A 20555-nucleotide genomic window follows, 5' to 3' on the forward strand; every position below is an offset into this window, starting at 1 on the left:
TGATCCTATTTTTTCTTCTATGAACTTTATAGTTTTTGGCTTTATATTTAGGTCTTTGATCCATTTTGAATTAGTTTTGGTATATGGTGTGAGGTATGGGTCCTATTTCATTTTTTTTGCAGAAGGATATCCAGTTTTGCCAGCAACATTTGTTAAAAAGACTGTCTTTTCCCATTCAATGGACTTTGGGCCCTTGTTGAAGATCAGGTGACCATAGGTGGGTGGATTTATATCTGGATTCTCAATCCTGTTTCATTGGTTAATGTATCTGTCGTTGTACCAGTACCAAGCTGTTTTGACTACCATCGCTGTATAGTAGGTTCTGAGATCAGGTAGTGTGAGTCCTCCTACTTTATTCTCCTTCTTCAATAGTGCTTTATTTATCCAGGGCTTCTTCCCTTTCTGTATAAATTAATGATTAGTTTTTCCATCTCTTTAAAGAATTTCGTTGGTGTTTGGGTCAGGATTGCGTTTTATTTGTAAATTGCTTTGGATAGAATTGTCATTTTCACAATGTTGAGTCTACCTATCCATGAACATGGCATGTTTTTCCATTTATGTAGATCCTTTGGGTTTCTTGCAGTAGTGTTTTGTAGTTTTATTTGTATAGGTCTTGTACATCCCTGGTTAGATTTATTCATATGTATTTTATTTTTTTAGGGGCTATTATAAATGGAATTGTTTTCCTGATCTCCTTTTCATTGCTCTCTTTATTGGTGTATAGGAATCCAACTGATTTTTATACGTTTATATTGTGTCCTGCTACTCTGCTGAATCTTTCTGTTCCAGTAGTTTTCTTGTGGAGTCTTTAGGGTTTTCTATGTATAGTATCATATGATCCACAAAGATGGACAGTTTAACTTCTTTATTACCAGTCTGGATGCCCTTTATTTATTTTTCTTGCCTTATTGCTCTAGCTAGGACTTCCAGCACAATGTTAAATAGGAGTGGAGATAAGAAGCATCCTTGTCTTGTTCCTGTTCTCAAGGGGAATGTTTTCAGCCTCTCTCCATTAAGAATGATGTTGGCTGTTGTATTTGCATAGATGTCCTTTATTATGTTGAGAAATTTTGCTTCTATATCTATTTTATTGAGAGTTTTTATCAGGAATGGGTGTTGGACTTTGTCGAATGCCTTTTTTGCATCAATGGAAATGATCATGTGATTTTTTTCTTTCCTTTTATTTATGTGGTGGATTATGTTGATTGATTTTCTAATGTTGAACCATCCTTGCATACCTAGATGAATCCTGCTTGGTCGTGGTGTATTATTTTTTTGATATGATGCTGAATTCTGTTGGCTAGAATTTTGTTGAGAATATTTACATCTATATTCATGAAAGATATTGGTCTGTAATTTTCTTTTTTTGTGACGTCTTTGCCTGGTTTTGGTATCAGCATTACGCTGGCTTCATAGAACAAATTTGGAAGTGTTGCTTCCTTTTCTACATTCCGACAGTTTGAGGTTTCAGTAGTACTGGTACAAGCTCTTCTCTGAAAGTTTGGTAGAATTCTCCAGTGAAGCCATCTGGGCCACGGCTTTTTTTTGTTGGGAGTTTTTTTTTTTTTTTTTTTAAATTACCTTTTCAATCTCTCCTCTTGTTATGGGTCTGTTCAGATTTTCAACATCCCTTTGTGATAGTTTGGGTAGGTAGTGTGTTTCTAGAAATGTATCCATTTCCTCTATGTTTTCAAATTTGTTGGAGTATAGTTTTTCATAATGGGCTGTTATAATCCTTTTTATTTCAGTCGGGTCTGTTGTAATGTCCCCTATTTCATTTCTTATTTGGGTTATGCATCCTCTCCTGTTTTTCTTTTGTCAGTCTGGCCAGTGGTTTGTCGATTTTGTTGATCCTTTTAAAGAACCAACTTTTGGTTTTGTTGATTCTTTCTATTGTTTTTCTATTCTCTATTTTATTTATTTCTGCTCTGATCTTTATTATTTCCTTTCTTCTAGTGGCTGTGGGCTTTTTTTTTTGCTGTTCTCTTCCTATTTGTTCGAGTTGTGTTTTTAATGTTTTGATTGTGTCCCTTCTTTTTTGATGTGTTCATCTTTCGCTATAAATTGTCCTCTGAGGACTGCCTTTGCTGTGTCCCAAAGGTTTTGGTATGATGTGTTTTCATTCTCGTTTGATTCTTGGAATTTTTGATTCCATCTCTAACTTCTTCTACTACCTAGGGTAGCAGGGTGTTATTAAGTTTCCATTTATATGATTTTTTTTCCTTGCTCTTCCTGTTGTTAATTTCTACCTTGATGACATTGTGGTCAGAGAATATACTTTGTATTATCTCCATGTTTTGGATTTTGTTGAGGATTGCTCTGTGGCCTAAGATGTGGTCTGTTCTGGAGAACATTCCATGTACTTTGGAAAGGAATGTGTACTTTGCAGCTGTAGGGTGGGATGTTCTATATATGTCTATGAGGTCAAATTGGCTGATTTGTGCCCCTTAGGTCTTCTGTATCTTTATTGAGTTTCTTTCTAGATGTTCTGGCCTTTACCGAGAGTGGTGTGTTGAAGTCTCCTATTATTGTGGAACTGTCAATTTCTCTTTTCAGTGCTGTTAGAGTTTGTTTTATGTATTTTTGAGCCCTGTCCTTGGGTGTGTAGATGTTTATTATGGTTATGTCTTTATGATGGATCGTCCCCTTAATCATTATATAGTGTCCTTCTTTGTCTTTTATGGTGGATTTTGTTTTAAAGTCTATTGTATCTGAGATTAGTATTGCCACTCCTGCTATTTTTTGGTAGTTGTTTGCTTGATATATTTTTTCCATCCTTTGATTTTTAATAAATTTCTGTCTTTGTTTCTAAGGTAGACAGCATATCGATGGATCCTGTTTTTTAATCCATTCTGTCACTCTCTGTCTCTTTATGGGTGCACTGAGTCCATTTACATTCAGTGTAATTATTGATCAGTGTGAGTTTATTGCTGTATTTTTGTAGTACTTTTTTTGTGGTGCTGACATTTTCTTTGTTCCTCTTACTCTCCTGTTCTGAATTCCTTTTGTTTTTGGATTTTTTTTCATTTCTTTGTTTTTGTAGGTTTTGTTTTTACTGAGACTTTATGTTTTTCTTCTTTATTTTAATGAGTAGATTTGTTAACTTTCTTTGTGGATACCTTGAAATTTACCCGCGTCTTTCTAAGTTTGAAGCAGTCTGTTATTACTTGGTATCGTCTTGCCTTCCTCTACATTAGAAGATTCTATACCTACACCTTTTATTCCCTCTGTTATTGTACTGATGTTGTCATTTACAGATTAACCTCTCTGGTTCCCTGTTGTAATTCTTTTGGTTTTGGATAGTCCTTAAGAGTTCATTTCCTAGGTTAGTATCTGGCAGATAAAATCCTGTGTCCCAAATGCAGCCTGTGGTCTGGTATTGTTTGTTCTCAGATCGAAGGGCTCTCTTTAATAAGTCTTGTAAGTTTGGTTTGCTTTTTACATAGTCCCTTAATTTCTGTTTATCTGGAAATTTCCTGATTTCACATTCATATCTGAATGAGAGTTTTGCAGGATATATTATTCTTGGCTGGCAATTTTTTCTTTCAACGTTTTGTATATGTCATCGCATTGCCTTCTTGCCTGCATGGTTTCTGCTGAATAATCCGAGCGTAGTCTTATTGTTCCCACTCTGTATGTGACTTTTTGTTTTTCTCGAGCTGCTGTCAAAATTGTTTGTTTGTCTTTACTTTTAGCGAGTGTGATTATGATATGCCTTGGTGATTTTCTTTTGGGGTGTATCCTATATGGGGTTCTTTGAGCTTCTTGCATGGTCAGCTTTTCATCTTTCATGATATTGGGGAAGTTTTCTGTCAGCGGTTCTTCAATGATCCTCTCTGTGTTTTCTCTTTTCACCCCCATTCTAAAACTCTGATCACTCGAAAATTTTTGCTTTTGATTGTATCTCACATAATTCTCAGGGTTTCTTCATTCTTTTTTTCTGATTTTTCTCAAACAGAGTTGTATCCAAGTGTTTGTCTTCAATTTTGCTGGTCCTGTCTTCCCTTGTTTCAAACCTGCTCCTCAGCCCTTCTATGATGCTGTCCATTTCTGAAATCTTGTTGTTCATCTTTTGGATTTCTAATTGTTGTTTTTGTATGATTTCTAGCTGTGAATTTATTTTGGCTTTTTGTTCCTGCATTATTTTCCTGTATTTTTCCATTTTTTTGTCTGTATTTTCCATGAATTTGTCTGCCTTTTCCATGAATGTGTCTATTTTTTTCCTCACTTTTGTCTGCTTTTTGCTTCAACTCTTGGATAGCTCTGAATATTAGAGATTTGAATTCCCTATCATGTAGTTCTAGTGCCTTTTTTCCTACTGGAAAGTCCTCTGGTGTTTTATTTTGGACAACTACTGGAACCATCTTGTCATATTTTTGAATATGTTTTGGTATTGTCTGCTGTCTTCAGGGCATTCAGTTGTTATTTTCCTCATTTATTGATTTGTTTCGTCCTGCTTTTCGGTGGTATTTGGTTATATCTGAGTAGGCAGGCTGTGCATTCTTTGTTTTTTGCTTGTCTGTATGCATGATACTTTCCACCTCCTTCTCCAATGAGCAGGGTCAGTCACTCATGTATGGTACAGCTGGGCAGGTCCAGCTTAAGGGGAGTTCCTGATATGGGTTGTTTTTGGCACGTACTAGGGCTGACAGGGTGCATCAGGAATTAGTGTAGGGGTGGTTCCAGTAGCCCGTGCCTGTGCTGCTTGGAGTTGTGATGTTCAGTGCATGGTGCAGCTATGCAGGAAGGAAGGGGGGAGATTGTGATGTGTGGAGCTAAGATGGGTATGGGAAAGAGGAGAGAGAGGAGAGGGGAATAGAAGCCAAAAACATACATACAAACAAACAAAAATGCTAAGGGAGTTTGCCATTGGAGTGGAAAGATGAGAGAATGAGAAATGGAGAAAAACAAAAAGGAAAAAAAAGAAGAAAAAGGGTAAGAGAAAAAAATGAATAAATAAAAATTAAAAAAGAAAGAAAAGAGCTCCCAGAGATGCCACCAGTGCTATTGTGAGTACCAGGGAAGTTGTTCCCTGGCCGTGAAGTACAGCCTGGCTAAAAGGGGTAGAGGTGTCACACAGCACCAGGTATTCAGGAGTCAGGAAGAGAAGGTAAATATATAGAGATGAAAAACGGAGAAGTGAAGAAAGACAAAAAGGTAAGTATAGAGATAAGAAAACAAAACAAACAAACAAACAAACAAAAACCCAAAAAAGCAAAAACAAAAAATATAAAACAAGTCAAAAGAAATGCCCCCTGGGATGCCACTGCATGGGTGCACAAAGTAAGGGAGTAGCTCCCAAGCCACACAGTACTGCCTGGCTAGAAGGGGCTCCCAAGCTGAGAAAAGAAAAACAAACAAACAAATCAAAACCAGAATAAATCAGAACAAACAAAGAAAAACAGCTCTGGTGGTCCCACCAGCTTGGTGGCATGGGACAAGAAGCAGTTTCACAGTAGAGCTGTGTTTTGCAACCTTTCAGGAAGAAACAAAGATGACACACGGAGCCAGGTATTTGAGAGAAAGGAGGGGGAGCTGGTGAGAGGTAAGGAAGAAATCTAAGGAAGCAGAAAAAAGCAACACCAGCAGCCACCAAATGGCACTCAGGGAGCCAGCCAGTGTGATTGGGTGGAATCCAAGCAGCTTGGGGGTGAAGCCGGTGCTTGCTGGCCAAGAGACTGGCTGCAGGAAGCAGAGGAGGCCGAGTGTGGGTGAAGAAAAGTGGTGGGTGGGAAAGCGTATATCACTGGTTACTGGTTGTTCTGTCTCCTGCTGGAAACTCTGTGAAGCTGCTTTATCATACCCCCTGTTTGCCTATCTCCAATAGGAGTCCAAGATGGCAGATCCATGCTGCGTTAGCTGATAGGGGACCTCTGCACGTATCTCTCTTTGCTCTCTGTTCTCTGCCAGTTTCTTATTCCATTCAGTGCTTGGCTGAGTTCTTTATCTCTTCATTTGATGCTTAGGGTTTCAGGATTGATGTGTGTCCCTGTTTGACTTAGTTTTTTTGATCTTTGCTGTGGAGGGACGGTGTGGTGCTTCTGTCTATAGTGCCATGTTGCCCGGATGTCAGCCTAAATGCAAAGTCTTAAACTGACAGTCATGATATCTTTCGATAATTGAGACAATGGCTGACGCAATCAGTAGAACAATAGAATGTGTCACTAAATTAATGGATACAGTGTGCCTGGAATGTGAGCATAATTTTAATCTCAGGGATAGATGTATTGCCACGGATGATGGAATCTCTTAGAACTCTCCAAGCTCCATGGTGCTAGGGACACTCAGTGCTAACTAAAGCAAGACAAGTTGTTGCTTCAATTCTCAGAGACATGACTGCCAAGAAACAGCCTTCCCTCTTCCAGCTGGTTTCAGGTATGGTTGGGATCTGAGGTTCATCCATGCACAGGACATTTGGACACAGATGCCTTGGCTCTTGTATTTGGTTCAAACAAAAGGCATTTTTGTATGCCTCCGTCTTCTTGCCCTGTGTTGAGTATATTTATCTCCAACTCTGTGAGTTTCTTTGGCCCTGGCCAACTGATGTTGTTCTTGAAAATTTGTTTCTTTTCGATGCTTTACAAGTCAACAATCTCAACATACACCAAGGTGAAGAGAACAAAAAACAGATCCATATCTGACAAATGAATAGGTGAAAAGACTAAACTTTATTGTTACATAAGCAACACAAACCTGTGTGTGCCATTCCAAGAGAGAATGTTCTCTGGCCCTGGTGGTGGAATTCCTCATGAGTGAGCTTTTTCTCTTTCTATCTGTGTTCAATAAAGATAATTCACTTCATCCAGTGTAATCTTCAGGCATTCTATGTATTCTTTCCTAAGATCTTTCACCTACTTTTTAAATGCAACCCAGTGTGGATTTAGGGCTGTGCTGTAAGAAATAGTGAAAAATTGGCAATTTGGGGCTCCATGTTCCAAAATCCATCTGCATCTCACCATCGCAAGGCAGACTCCTGAAATACTTTTTAGTCATAAAAACTGGTAAAATTGCATGAAAAAAAAGGCAAACATGGAATCACACCCTTCGACATAAAACAATCTGCCCCGTGGATAGATGCTGGCATCCTCATGAATTTGAGAGCATTGGCTAATTCAGGACGAATGGCATCTACAAAAAGAGGAAGGAGCTTCCAATTTGTCACTAAGGCTTGCAGTCATCAACAAAAAAATTGAGTGAGGTCCCACTTGACACTAGAACAAAGACAGAAGCATATATTTCTGACTTCCCAAAATCTAGAGGATAGTTATAATGGAACAATTGAGAATATCAAGAAATTATTTTTCCTCATTAGGTAGAGGACACATTTTAACAGTTAAAAACAACAGCAGCAACAACAAAAAAGACAGCCCACTGGGCTAGAATCAACAATTTTCCTTCATAGCATCCTTAATTTATTTAAATCATATATTGTTGTGTGCCACCAAATTGATTCCTATTCATTGCAACCCTATAAGACAGAGTAGAACTGCCCCATAAGGTTTCCAAGGAGCAACTGATGGAATTGAACCGGCGACCTTTTGGTTAGCAGCCTGAGCTCTTAACCACTACGCCACACACACACACACACACACACAAACCGTTGCCGTTGAGTTGACTCTGATTCATAGCGATCCTATAGGACAGGGTAGAACTGCCCCATAGAGTTTCCACGGAGCGCCTGGTGGATGGTTAGCAGCTGTAGCACTTAACTACTACGCCACCAGGGTTTCCAACTATGCCACAAGGGCTCCTTAAATCATATATTCATATATATATATGCATTAGCTCAAATTTTCCCCCCAAAAGATTGTTAATTCCCTGAGGGAGGGACCTCTTTTTTGTCTCTTCTACTTCCCAACCCCTGATACAGTGCCTGTAAGATAGTAGCTTTAGAATTCTCACAGTCATTTATTTCTGTAACCCATATTTATGAGTGCCTACAAAGACTGAGCACTGTTTTGAAGGGTATCACATTGAAGAGAATGAAGCAAAATTTCTGTCCTCCTGAAGCTTACATCTGAAAGGAGTGAGAAAGCTTAGGGATTATGTGTATGTATGTGTTTGGGGCAGTGGTGCTGCAGTTGCAATTTAGATGGGGTGGTCCAAAAAACGGCCTCATTGAGAAGGTAACATTTGTGCAAGGCTACCAAAAAGGTAAAAAATTTATAAGGAAAAAGCATTCTAGCCAAAGGAAACAGCAAACACAAAGGGCCTGAGGTAGAAGTATGCCCCCAAATTCAGAGAACAGTGCAGAGGACAGTGTGCTGGAGCACAGGGAGCAAGGAGATGGGTAGTAGAAGATGAAGTCATGGAGGAAATGGGGACGAGATCATGGAGCGTCTTGTAGGCCATTCGGCATCATTGGCTTTTATTCTGAGTGAAATGGGGAACCATGGGGGGAAGTTTGAACAGAGGAGTGACATAATCTGACTTAAGTTTTAATGAGACCTGAGAAAGAGACTTTCCAGAACTGAGGCTTCTTGGCATGACTGGAAATTCCTGGCTAAGTTCTGAGCCCAATCTTTTCTCATCTTAAGCATCTCCATCTTAGGGTTTTTCTTGGTCATATAATGCAACTTGCCATTTTTGCAAAGCCTTCCACTGTACCCTGACCTAGGTAAATGCAGTTTTGCTGCTAGAGGAAGATCTTGTGGTTAGAAATGGATGATGTAAAGAGAGGATTATTACAGGTGTTAAACATGTGACTTTAATAGTCAACCAATTCTCACAAAATGTTCCCTTCACTCTCCCTAAAAAATGTTTTTCTAACCTGTGACTTTTCCATAACCTTGTTCTGACACCCCCTCTAAGATCTGTGTCTTAGTCATCTAGTGCTGCCATAACAGAAATACCTCAAGTAGATGGCTTCAACAAAGAGAAGTTTATTCTCTCACAGTCTAGTAGGCTACAAGTCCAAATTCAGGGCATCAGCTCCAGGGGAAGGCTTTCTCTGTCAGCTCTGGAGGAAGGTCCTTGTCATCAATCTTCCCCTGGACTAGGACCATCTCCATGCAGGAACCCTGGGTCTGAAGGATGTGCTCTACTCCCAGCGCTGCTTTCTTGGTGGTATGAGGTCCCCCACTCTTTGCCTGCTTCCCTTTCCTTTAATCTCTTGTAAGATAAAAGGTGGCACAGGCCACACCCCAGGGAAACTTCCTTTACATTGGATCAGGGATGTGACCTGAGCAAAGGTGTTACATCCCAGCCTAATCCTCTTTAACATAATCTAATCTTGCCTCATTAGCCACAGACAGAGATTAGGATTTACATCACATAGGAAAATTATATCAATCACAAAATGGAGGACAACCACACAATTCTGGGAATCATGGCCTAACCAAATTGACCCATATTTTGGGGGGACACAATTCAATCCATGGCACTCTGTAAATGTCAACCAATCACAAATATTTTAGCTGTATCCTTCTGCTTGTCTTTATAAGTCTCTGTATCACTGCAGCTCTTTGAAACACTTTGTTCAGAGTATCCTGGCACTGTGTTTTCCATTTTGCAAAGTATTTTTATAGCCATGATAAAATTCTTTGTTTCTAAATCTAAATAGACTTGTGGTTTATTCTGCTATCACACTCGGTGTCAGAAAACATGGGATCCATAGGATACTCCCTCTGACAGCCCCCAGAGAGCTGAGAAAATGAGCTTTGGATCCAGCTGAGTCAATTAGACTTTTCTTTTTCTATGGACCTTGGGTATTGTTTAGGTGAGTATCTCTTGAATTGAACCTCTGTGTCCTTGCATCTGAGGTCTCTGAGTTTTATTACTGGCGTACTTTCATTCTTATCAACTTATTGTCATTATTATTAGCCCACTTTCATGCTTAATTTGGCCTTGATTTGTTTTCCCTTTTCTCCCTGTTCTGATTCTGACAGAGGTAAGTCTACTCTTTGAGTCTTGGTCTGCTTGTGAGTCTGGGTCTAGGCCCTCTGCTCGCAAATTTGCATACCTTGATCCTAAGACAACAATCAAGAATAGTTCTCTGCCCTCTACTGGAACATCCTTAGAGGAAATTGTTTGTCCACCTGCAGGTTCGAGTTAAGTGTTTCCGCTTGCAGGTCCCGGCACTTGGGCAAAAATTGTTTGTTCACCTGTAGGTTTCAGGTTAAGCATTTCTGCCTGCAAGTTCAAGTTTGGACACATTCTGGTTCTGACTTTAGAGTGCACTGTTAGTTAACAAGGTTGGTGGGGAATAACAAATCCAAGAGTGGAGAATGCCCTTTGGGAACTTCTGCACAATTTATAAGCAAATATTATGGTCCTGCTACTGGAAGGGCAGCCCAGAGTTGGACTGTATTTCTGTACTCTTTGAATGTGTCTTCTAGTCTTTAAAGTCTTTGAAACAGGTTAAAACTTGCATGTGTACCTATTCTATCTTTAAGACAGAAAAATAAAGACAATTGCCTCATGCAGAGAACCTTTGACATGTCTAAACTCATTTTTTTCTGTGCAGTAAATTAAAAATTAAAAGTCACCTTTTTAATTAATACCAGGAGGCATTCAAAACAGCAGGACAGTAAAACAGCCTCCCTAAAGATTAAAGTCTCAGCACCTGTCACTCCTCTTTCTGTCTGCTTTGCTTTTGGCTCGCTATCTATACATCCTGCTGAATTTTCAACAGCTGAATCTTCAAAAACTGAGTTTTCAAAACTATAGTCTGGGTTCTTAGAGAATTACAGTTTGTTTCGTTTTGTTCTGTCAGTCTTTCTTTTATTACCTTAACATTTTTACCAGGAACTATGTTTAAGCCTTTGGCCGCTAAACAAAAGGACAGCAGTTCAAATCCACCAGCTGCTCCTTGGAAAGCCTGTGGGGCAGTTTCTACTCTGTCCTATAGGGTCGCTATGAGTTGGAATCAGCTCAACGTGATGGGTTTTGGTTAGTAGCAGCAGTATGAGGTTGTAAACAGTTTATTTTCCTAGAAGTTTTCAAGTTTGTAGGATCTCAGTCTTTGCAAGCTGCAAAGCCAAACTCCGTGGCAATTCCTATTAGAATTTTACTAGGTCTGAGACCCTGAACTTCAAAACAAGCTTGAACCTTCAGTGAAATGGTGTTAAGGTTCTTTTAAATTATCCAAACTTGTTTACCTAATGCCTATTTTACTTGGCACTTAAGATTTAAATTTTTAGAAGATATCAAAATAATACACTATTCCTTAACTAACTAAAATCAAAGCTACTCTGTCTAGACTCGTCAGAAGTCTGCAGCTGCTCTCTCTACTCTTCCAGGGACAGCTTACTCTGTCTGAACTTCCTTTTTTATATATGACTTCCTTTTTTTCTAAGAAAACTCTGGCAGTCACTTTAAGCAAATAAATTCCCCTTTACGTTGCCTTTCTCAGAGAATTTTTGTTTAGTGCTCAAGTTCTTTCAGAGGGTCTAATATTCTTCTGAGACCTTAACAAACTAATGAGTTAATCTAAGACTTATTTTTCTGTTAAATTAAGTCAGTCTTACTAAAGAATTGTTGGATGCATTTTTAAAAAATACAAGCAAGGTTATGTGTTTTTTTTTTCTTTTCTATTTCCCTTTTTCAAACTTCCTGTCTTGTTTTGCTGATTTTAGGCTGTGCAGAAGAAAAAAAAATGTAGCTCTTTTTGAATCAAAACCTTTAAATAATGTATTCTAAATGCTTGTATAGATTAAGAAAACTTAGAACACTAATATTTGTTTTCAGGATTTTTCATAGGAAGATACTAGAAAAAATGGTAACCCCCAATGTTTCAGTTTCTTTTATAGTTTGTGGCATTGCCTGAAGTTTTTCTTAACTTCTTAACAATATATGTGGTTTGTGTGGTTTTTCTGTTTAAATTCTGTGTATGTTTCGCCTTGTCTCAGAAAGCCATAAATTAAACTTTCATAACATAAAGTAGTCTGTTTAAAAAAGTGCACTAAGGAGATGAATAGTTTATTTAGTACAACAAGGCCTTTAAATTATTACTTCTTTATAGGATCCTATAACGTGTAAAAGAAAATTTCTCACCTCCAGATGGTATTATTCTAATTGGTTTAACGATAAATAAGTGCTTATACAGATTAAATGACTAAAATTAAATTAATAAGAGCCTTAAATTCAAATCTTGGCATAAAAAAGTTTTTATGTCATCCTTAAAAGTAATTTAAGTTAGATATTATATCAGGTGTATTTTATTTAAAGAGAGTAATTTTTACTAATAAAAGGAAAAAAAAAGACTAAACTGCTTACCAAGAAAATAATATAAATAATATAGGTTTGTATAAAAAATATATGAACTATTTAAACAAACTTACTTCAATATAATATAGAAGCTTGGATTGATTTCTAAAGTTTTTGGATGACTTACTGATCTTAAAATTAAGTTAATAGACAGTTATTATACTTAAAGTTGATAAGCTCTTACTTTTATGTCACAGAAAAAGATTTTATATATATAAAACCTGTAAAACCCGTTGTTGTTGAGTTGATTCCAACTCATAGTGCCCCTATAGAACACAGCAGAACTATCCGATAGGGCTTCCAAGGAGTGGCTGGTGGATATGAACTGCTGACCTTTTGGGTAACAGCCAGAGGTCCGGTATATATACATATATATATTTAAGTCTAGTATTAAGTACATTCATTTTTGTCACTTAAAAGTGTGTACTATAAAGAATATGTAATAGAGAAAATAAATTTAAAAGGGTTATTAAAAAGGAATTTATTTAATGTTGTCAAAATTCTCATTTACTACAACTATAAGTTTAATGAATTAATTTATAAAACTTTTAATGTCAAATAGACAAGTGTTGAGTTTCTCACTGTTAAGCAAATATCATTTCTTGGTAACCTATGACAAACCCGTCATGACTTTGAAGTTTCACAAGAAAAAGGTTTAAGAAGTTTAATAAGCTTTAAATTTTAAGAGTCAATTCAGATTTCATAAAAAGCCACAGAAGATTTGTATCTGTTTTATAAAAAAAGAAATACTAAACATTTTTAAATTAATATGTTATATGAAATGTGTTACATAATTTTAATTATTTAACTTGATCCTATAGTTTAACTGGGGAATTAACATCATTACTCATAAAATTTTTATTACTGTTCAAATGTATGATGAGTACATGGTAGCAGTTTCAAATCTGTTATAGATTATATCTGAACCTCTTTAAGAAACAAGGATAATCATTATGTCTAAAGGTATTTTCTTCTGTTTAAAGTTTTTTTTGTTTGTTTTACATTGCTTCTATAATTCTTTAAGAAATATTGTCATAAGCAAACCATGAACATTTTAAGTTGTCATTCACAAACAGATTTTACTTCACTTTAACAAAATATTTCAATGAAACTGGACTGTATTGAACTTATATAAAGGATTATAGTATTTCAAATATAAAAATCATCAGACTAAATCAAGATTTTAAAACTTAACAAAAATTTCAGACTACTGCTGATCCAGGACTATATGAAGCCAAATTAGCTACATAGGATTGGGGTAAACTAAAAGATTACTATAAAGTTTATACAGGAATGTTGCTAATGTTCAGTGTTCTATTATGTTAACTACAGAGTCTCCTATAAATTAGAAAAGAATGTATTACTGAAATAATGAATCAATGAATGATAAAATAACTATGATAAGAGAACTAGTTCTTCAGAGTTGAATAGCCCTCACTGTCCTGACTACTGCACAAAAAGATACCTACACCGTTACTAAAACTGACAGCTGACGCTGAATCTTCACGGTTCTGTTCCTTCCTTAACAGACTTTTATAAATAATTAGTTTTTCTTTTAAAGTTTTTTGCCACTACTTAACTTTGAAATCTTTCTCATTGTTTCTATTATTATCAAATGCTATAACAGCTATACTTAATTTTACTTTAAAAAAGGTATTCTTCACAGGTAAAAAAAAATTGACACTCAAAAGCCAAGTATATCTAAATTACCTTCTATATAGTCTGGAGACTATACTTATTGAAAAAAGACAAATCTTTTTGGACTTACCAGCCTATCAAAAGACTAAAAACTAGAATTCATGCATATAACTGACCTTCCAGACAACTAAGAGACTTGGACTGAAATTCAAACATTTCTCTCCTGGATGAGAAGTAGAGACACCTGAGAAGACTGCTTGAACTGTATTTTCTTATCTTCATTATTATATATATATTTTTAATATACTATATCTCATCATTTATATCATATGGCATTGTTGCAGCCACTGTGTCAGTCCATCTCATTGAGGGTCTCCCTTTTTGATGCTGACCGTCTACTTTATCAAGGATGATGTCCTTCTCCACTGATTGGTCCCTCCTGATGATGTGTACAAAGTAAATGAGACAAAGTCTTGCCGTCCTCACTTCTAAGGAGAATTCTGAGAGCAGTACTTCCTCTAAGACTGATTTGTTCCTTCTTCTAGAAGTCCACGGTGTAGTCAGTATTCTTGGTCAACTCCATGGTTCAAATGCAACAATTCTTCTTTGGTCTTCCTTTTTCATTGTCAGCTTTCACATGCATATGAAGCAATTGAAAATACTATGGCTTAGGTCAGGTGCACCTTAGTCATCAAAGTGCTGTCTTTGCTTTTTTAAGATTTTAAAGAAGTCTTTTGCCACAGATTTGCCCAGTGCAATATGTAATTTGATTTCTTGACTGCTGCTTTCATGGACATTGTTGATCCAAGTAGAGTGAAATCCTTGACAACTTCAATTTCTTCACCATTTATCATGATATTGTTTATTGGCCCTGTTGTGAGGATTTTCATTTTTTTCATGATCTGGACCATCATAATAAGCTCCTACTAGTCGATCTGCTTTCACTCTTGTTGCCTTGTAATGCGTTCTCAGTGTATCATCCAGAGTGGTCTCTTGTAGTGCAAATACCATGCATCTGTTTAGGTTTAAAAACAAATAGTTTTATTATGGCGATAAAAGCATTTTGCAAAATGGAAAACATGGTGCCAGGATAATCTGAATAAAGTCTTTCAAGGGGCTGCAGTGATACAGAGACTTATAAAGACAAGCAGAAGGATACAGCTAAAATGTTTTTGATTGGTTGACATTTACAGAGCTTAGGGGGGTGTTAGAACAAGGTTATGGAAAAGTCACAGGTTGGAAAAGCATTTTTTAGGGGGAATGAAGGAGGCATATTCTGAAAATTGGTTGACTATTAAAGTCACTTGTTTAACACTTGTAATAATTTTTTCTTTACATCAGCCATTCCTAACCACGAGCTCTTCCTGTAGCAGCAAAATTGCATTTACCTAGGTCGGGGTACAGTGGAAGGTTTTGCGAAGATGACAAGCTGAATTATATGACAGAGAAGAACTCTAAGATGGAGTTGCTTAGGACAAGAAAAGTTTGGGCTCAGAACTTAGCCAGAAATTTCCAGTTGGGCCAAGAAGCCTCAGTTTTGGAAAGGCTCTTTCTCCTCCCTTTTGATCAAGAATCCTCTGGGAATTCAGTGATCACATTTAAGAGTACTTTCTTCTGCATGGACCTATTCCTTTCAGTTGGGATTGTTGTCTTGCCGTACGTAGAGCCTTATTTTCAGGGTGAGCTGGTCTTATGCCATTCACAAAGGAGTAACCCACCTTCAGCAAGAGTTTAAAAGGTTAAAAGGGTGGCCACTTATCATGTAAGTCATTTAAGACCCTGAACACTATCAGATGAATGACGAGGCTTGGACGTCATCAGACGGGTAGCCAGGCACCACCACAGGCACTTTAGTCAGTCATTGAATCAGTTTCCTATTTGTAAATTCTTAAGACTGTAGGCGAAGGGTGGTTGGGCATTATCTCTCCATGTTTCTTCACCATGCTATTGTTTAAATACTCCATTTCAGTAATCGTGTTATTATGGGGACATGAACAGAGCAAGCCCGAATTGAAAGGAACAACTTGATAGACTGAAGACTCCCAAGCAAGGTGTGAGGTAAAATTCTCTCGAGTAAATATTTTATAATAACAATAAGCAGTAAAGCTCTCTGGGTTTTAGTTAGAGTTCTAGAAAATACTTAAAAGTTAATATCTTTTGAATATTATTTAAAATTGTAAATAAGAGTTTGTTTTGTACTGGAGAAGCGGATGGGTTTGAAATTTTATTTACTATGGTTGGAGAGGGATGGAACATTTAATATTGAGTTGAATTGGTGCCATTGGCTATTGACTGGGCTATTTTTACAAAAGTATTGTCTTTCTATGTGATTATGGAAACTACACAAATAGTAGCGATATTGGTCTTCATGTGTCCTTGTGTTGGTAGATTGGTGTGATAAACTTAAAATAAATGATTATATTCTATTAGTAAGATATTTTAGTTCAGAGTATGAAATGAAATGATTAAAAATATAAACTAAGAGTATAATAAATGATATAGTAAAAGAAAACTTGTATGAAAGGAAAGCATTACTAAGGAATAAATCTTAGCTGATAAAACTATTTCTAACGTAATAAATATTAAGCAAAGTGCAATAACTTCTATTAAACTGTTTAAGTAAATGTTATTAAATATATAAATCAAAGTTATTTCAAATAGAAAATGGAAAAAAACATTAAAATGAAATTGCAAACATAATGGTTATCAGAGGTGGGAGGGATGGGAAAAGGGGGAGTTTTTGTTCAGAGGCGTTGAGTTTATGTTAATGGTGGTGGAATGTTTTGGATGAAGATATTGATAATGGTGGCACAACATGACAAATGTAATCAATGTTGTTGAGTTGTGAATATGGAAGTTGCTATACTGGAGGATGTTTTGGTGTGCATGTTTTCACCACAATAAAAAAAAAGGTGGGGTGGAGGGGAAGACCATTAAGATCATCTCAATAAGCTCAGCGAAAATGCTGGTTGGGATTTTGATGGGAGTTTTCATTGCATTTGTGGGCTATTCGGGGGAAAATCGATACCTATATGATACTGAGTCTCTACAAACATGACCATGGGATCCAGTCCAATTTTTCAGGTCTTCTTACTTGTCTTTCAATAAAGCTTTACAACTTTTTTCGTCACGAGTTTACACCTCTTCTATTGAATTACTACCCAGATATCACATAACGTCTTGTTATTGTAAATGACATTCTCCTTTTTAAGTTACATTTTCTAATTCATTGTCTATGTGGAATATTTACTTTTTGTGCATTGGTCTTATAGTTAACAGATTCGCTTACTTATTGATTTGGGGAAGTTGGTACTGCATTATGCCATGATCTCTTCTTCCATGGGGCCTTTGCGCTTCTCTGTCTGTAAGTCTCTCCCTGCTTTACCCACGCAGCCCATAAACCCATTCCCTTCCCTTGACTCTTGAGTTCAACATTTGTTTCACTAAGAAACACTTCCCACCTACCCTATGCTGTCACTTTCATTAGCATTGCAGAGTTTACCACAGAGGCTTGAAGAAAGTGATGTGTTAGAATAAACAAAATGGACAAATCAGTCCTAATCTAAACCAAAACACAACAAAACAGAAATGAATGATATGGTTTCTGCAAACAACAGAGCAGCAATGAAGATCTTAGAAATATTTTACAATGGATTTTTAGAAATGATAGTTTGTAAGCCACAACAAAATGAAGCAGTAATTACTAGCTGCTTTAGCGGGTTTCAAAAGACCATATTTGAAACAAATTAGTTTCTTCATTTGAAAGGATCACCGGTATGGAAGATATGCATTTTGTTTGGATGTTAGGGTTTCAAGATATCAACAAGGCTTTTTAATGTTCCTGTTAATTGCTTAAGTTAACTATCTCATTCACCTTCATGATAACCAATACCTAACTTTACACTGATTAACCAACCAGTTGCAGTGTAGTTGACTCCAACTCATGGCGAACCCATGTATGTCAGAGTAGAATTGTGCTGCACAGGGTTTTCAATGGCTGAGTTTTTGGAAGTAGATTGCCAAATCTTTCTTCCAAGGCACCTCTGGTGGACTGGAACCTCCAACACTTCAGTTAGCAGTCAAGAGCATTAACTGTTTGCACCACCCAGGGATTCCTTTACAGTGATTACGACTTGCTAAATGATAAACTAGAAGATAGGATTGCGTGCTGCTGGATGAGTGAATTTATTCATGGATTGATATCGAGTTGGGGTTAAATTGTTCAGAGGTGTTTTAATGTGACAGTTGACAGCTACCTGCCTTAGTGTGTGGTTGATACAAAATTGACAGGAATGGGAAATACATTGGTTCACAGTCCAGGATCTGAAGAGAATTTGATAAGTTGAAATAATTGGTCAAATCTATAAAAAAAATACAGTAGGAACACATGAAAATCCTACACTTGGGTCCCCAAACCCACCTTCATCTGGGTATTGGGATTCTGTAGATGCATCTGCGAAAGGATTCAATTGTTGTGGTGAAATGAGAGCAGACTAAGAGGTAACGGTGTGGTGAGGGAATCAATGAAACACTCAGCAGCATTGATTGAAATATAATCTTTGGAACAGGGAGATGAGTGAGCTTTGCCCTAGAATTGTGTCCATTTTTGGTTATCCCATTGTGAGAAGTGCACTAATTAGTAGAAATATAGATGATGCAGTGGCTCTAAGTCATGTCTGTTGAGGAACTGTTAGCACACCTACAACTGTTCATCTTAAGGAAGAAGGCCTTGGAGGAGGGGATAGAGCTGCTTTCAAATGTCTGTGGCTGTCACATGGAAGAGATTAATCATATTTTATCCAAACTGAGGGCCAATATATAGAAGGAAGAACTTCCCAATGACTAGAACTAACAAAATATGGTTAAATTGCTTTGTAGAATAATGCAGTCCCAGTTATGCTGGGGTAAAGGGCTCAAGAAGAGGCAGAAGCATTGCTTAGTAGGTAAGGTTAGGTGACATCTAATATCCTTTTTAGCCATCAAATTCTCTTCATAAGGAGATTATTCAGAGAAATCCATATGAAAACAAGCCTCTCCTATATTTCTAGCCTTGTTCATATGCTATTTAAACCACTCATGGCTCTTGTTGCCTGGTATATAATAAATATTCATCCAGTCAAAGAGTTTTTATTTAGTATGCATTATGAAATTTATTCATACAATAGAAAATCAAGGAATTAGCAGCCAGAAGACCTCGCTACCATTTCTGTGATGCTGGGTGAGTCGATCCTCAGTGTCCATGTATATAAGAAATTAAGAATAACAACCATCACACACGGTGCTATTGAGAGAATATGGTGAGACAACATTTATGGTGAGAAAAAATATAATGGCCATGAGATACCAGAAATTTTTTCACTGGCTCTTTTATTAGCTAGTTAATAATGATTCATTTCAAATTTTTAGAACTCCCAATAGATGCTGCCAGCTATATAGCTATAAAAATGTTTGGAGACGCTTATAGCTTTACAACTGATATTTTCAAAGACAAGATAGTTATCTCTTAAGTAGTCTGTGTGACTGGTAGAGGAAGAGATCAATGATTCTAGAAGTTTATCCCGCACTTAAATATTAAACAGCTATGAAAAGGGAGATGCTGACCCATTAGAGAAACCCCTGAGTCCAAGGGGTACTGGAATTCATAAAGATCTTCCTACTGTCCCCTAAACTTTACAGCAGTCCCCTCCACAGGGTAAAAGACAGGTGATTCAACCGAATGTGGAAATTATCGAACAATATCATTAACATCACACGCAAGTAAAATTTTGCTGCAGATCATTAGAAAGCAGTTGAAGCAGTACATCGACAGGAAACTGCCAGAAATTCAAGGCAGATTCAGAAGAGGACGTGGAACAAGGGATATCATTGCTGATGTCAGGTGGATCCTGACTGAAAGCAGAGAATACCAGAAAGATGTTTACCTGTGTTTTATTGACTATGCAAAGGCATTTGACCATGTGGATCATAACAAGTTAGGGATAACATTGCTAAGAGTCGGAATTCCTGAATACTTAATTGTGCTTATGAGGAATCTCTACATACACCAAGAGGCATTCGAGGGGATATTGCTTGGTTTAAAGTCAGGAAAGGTGTGTGTCGGGGATGTATCCTTTCACCATATGTATTCAATCTGTATGCTGAGCAAATAATCCAAGAAGCTGGACTCTATGAAGAAGGATGTGGCATCAGGATTGGAGGAAGACTCATTAACAGCCTGTGTTATGCAGATGACACAACCTTGCTTGCTGAAAGTGAAGAGGACTTGAAGCAGTTGCTGATGATTAAAGACCGCAGCCTTCAGTATGGATTACATCTCAACATAAAACAAAAATCCTCACAACTGGACCAATAAGCAACATCATGATAAATGGAGAAAAGATTGAAGTTGTCAAGGATTTCATTTTAATGGGATCCACAATCATTGCCCATGCCCAGTCAACAAATCAAATGACGCACTGCATTGGGCAAATCTGCTGCAAAAGACCTCTTAAAAGTGTTAAGGAGCGAAGATGTCACTTTAAAGACTAAGGTGCGCCTGACCCAAGCCATGGAGTTTTCAATCGCCTCATATGCATGCGAAAGCTGGGCAATGAATAAGGAAGACTGAAGAAGAATTGATGCCTTTGAATCGCGATGTTGGCGAAGAATATTGAATATATCACGGACTGCCAAAAGAATGAACAAATCTCTCTTGGAAGAAGTACAGCCAG

This window comes from Trichechus manatus, unplaced genomic scaffold (assembly GCF_000243295.1).
Source record: "Trichechus manatus latirostris isolate Lorelei unplaced genomic scaffold, TriManLat1.0 scaffold00308, whole genome shotgun sequence".
In the NCBI taxonomy this organism is placed as follows: domain Eukaryota; kingdom Metazoa; phylum Chordata; class Mammalia; order Sirenia; family Trichechidae; genus Trichechus; species Trichechus manatus.